Here is a 1,691-nt window from a genome sequence, read left to right as displayed (position 1 = left end):
GAGCATGAAGCATCTAACACCACTGAAGCACTCTCCTCCAACTTCCTCTTGTTGGTCAACAAGTCTTTCAGGAACTTCGCATACTTAGGCATTTTAGCTAATGCCTCTACAAAAGGAATGTTGATGTGGAGTTGCTTGAATAAACTCAGGAACTTCTTATACTGTTCATCCCCTTTGTCATTTTTCAATCTAGAGGGATAAGGGATTCTTGGCTTGAAAAGTGGGGATGCCACCTCTTTCTCTTTCTTCACTCCCTCCTCAACCTTTACAACCTCGAGTGCGTGTTCTTTCGGCTTTTCACTTGGAAGCCTCCCTTCAACCTCACGACCACTTCTCAAAGTGATCGCCTTCACATGTTCTCTAGGGTTGGTTTCCGTATTGCTTGGTAAACTTCCATGTGGCCTTTCGGAGAGAGACTTCGCAATTTACCCCACCTGATTTTTAAGGTTGTGCAAAAAGGCAGTGTGATTGCGAAGTGTAGCCTCGACTGATTCAAACCGTGTATTTGCATATTGAACAAATCTAGCCAAGTGCTTCTCTAAATCCGTCATTCGGGTTTCCAAGCCTGAAATTCTGTTTTCCACTTGGGGGGCTTGCTGTTGGTGGAAATCTGGTGGCCCCATGGCCTTTTGTGGTCCTTGATTACTTAATGAAAAGTAGGGATGATTCTTCCAACCTGAATTGTAAGTATTACTATATGGGTTCCCTTGAGGTCTCATGCCATTACTTACAAAGTCAACATTTTCCACTGAAGAAACATCACCAAAAAAGATCGGGCAATCAGAGGGAGCATGTCCTCCACCACAACCGGTGCAATTGGTCATGGCCGCAACTCAGTTCGAAGCTATGAGATCTAACTTCTTACTAAGACTCTCTACTTGCGCCGCCAATGAGGTCGCAGCATCGATTTCATGAATACCAGCCCTCTTTTCCTTCTCCCTCGCATTCCATTGGTAACTATTTAACCCCATTTCCTCAATTAATTAACGAGCCTCATCGGGGGTTTTGCTACCTAAGGTACCTCCTGCTACCATATCCAAGAGTTGCCTTGTACTCGGGTTCAAACTATTGTAGAAGGTTTGAACAATCATCCACTCCGGGAATCCGTGTTGCGGACACTTTATCAGGAGCTCCTTGAACCTTTCCCATGTCTCGAATAGAGACTCCAATTCCAAATGAAAAAAGGATGAGATCTCATTCCTAAGCTTTGCTAATTTTCTGGAAGGGAAATAACGGGCTAGAAAAGCTTCTACCATCTCCTCCCATGTAGTTATTGATGCTCTAGGTAATGAGTGTAGCCACTGCTTCTCTTTCCACTTCAAGGAAAATGGGAAGGCTCTCAATTTGATGGCATCATCCGTAACCCTATTTATCTTCAGCATGTCGCACACCTCGAGAAATCTCTCTATATGACTATTTAGATCCTCATTGGCCAAACCGTTGAATTGTGTGGACTGTTGCAGCATATGGATGAATGCCGGCTTTAGCTCGAAGTTCTGAGCTGTAATCGGAGGGCGTACAATACTCAATTGCGTCCCCAACACTGAAGGTCTGGCATAGTCGGATAGTGTTCGTTGTTTCTCATTCTGTCCTGCCATATTTTCAGATTCCTCTCCTTCCATATCAGCTAAATTATGTTGTTCTTCCATAGGTTCTTTCCCTTTTCTTCTAAGTGTACGTTCAAGCTCAGG

The 1,691-nt window shown here is 44.1% G+C and overlaps 1 non-coding gene across 1 annotated transcript; it reads left to right on the top strand.

The window, feature by feature from the left end:
- Nucleotides 1-1,101: 1,101 nt before the first annotated feature.
- Nucleotides 1,102-1,208, top strand: LOC120272733. The gene has a single exon (XR_005540273.1). It is a non-coding gene; the product is annotated as a small nucleolar RNA R71 (small nucleolar RNA).
- The last annotated feature ends 483 nt before the right edge of the window (nucleotides 1,209-1,691 follow it).

Source organism: Dioscorea cayenensis, chromosome 11 (assembly GCF_009730915.1).
Source record: "Dioscorea cayenensis subsp. rotundata cultivar TDr96_F1 chromosome 11, TDr96_F1_v2_PseudoChromosome.rev07_lg8_w22 25.fasta, whole genome shotgun sequence".
NCBI lineage: Eukaryota > Viridiplantae > Streptophyta > Magnoliopsida > Dioscoreales > Dioscoreaceae > Dioscorea > Dioscorea cayenensis.
The sequence above is the reverse complement of the archived record's forward strand: the minus strand, read 5'-3'. Positions and strand labels throughout refer to the sequence as shown.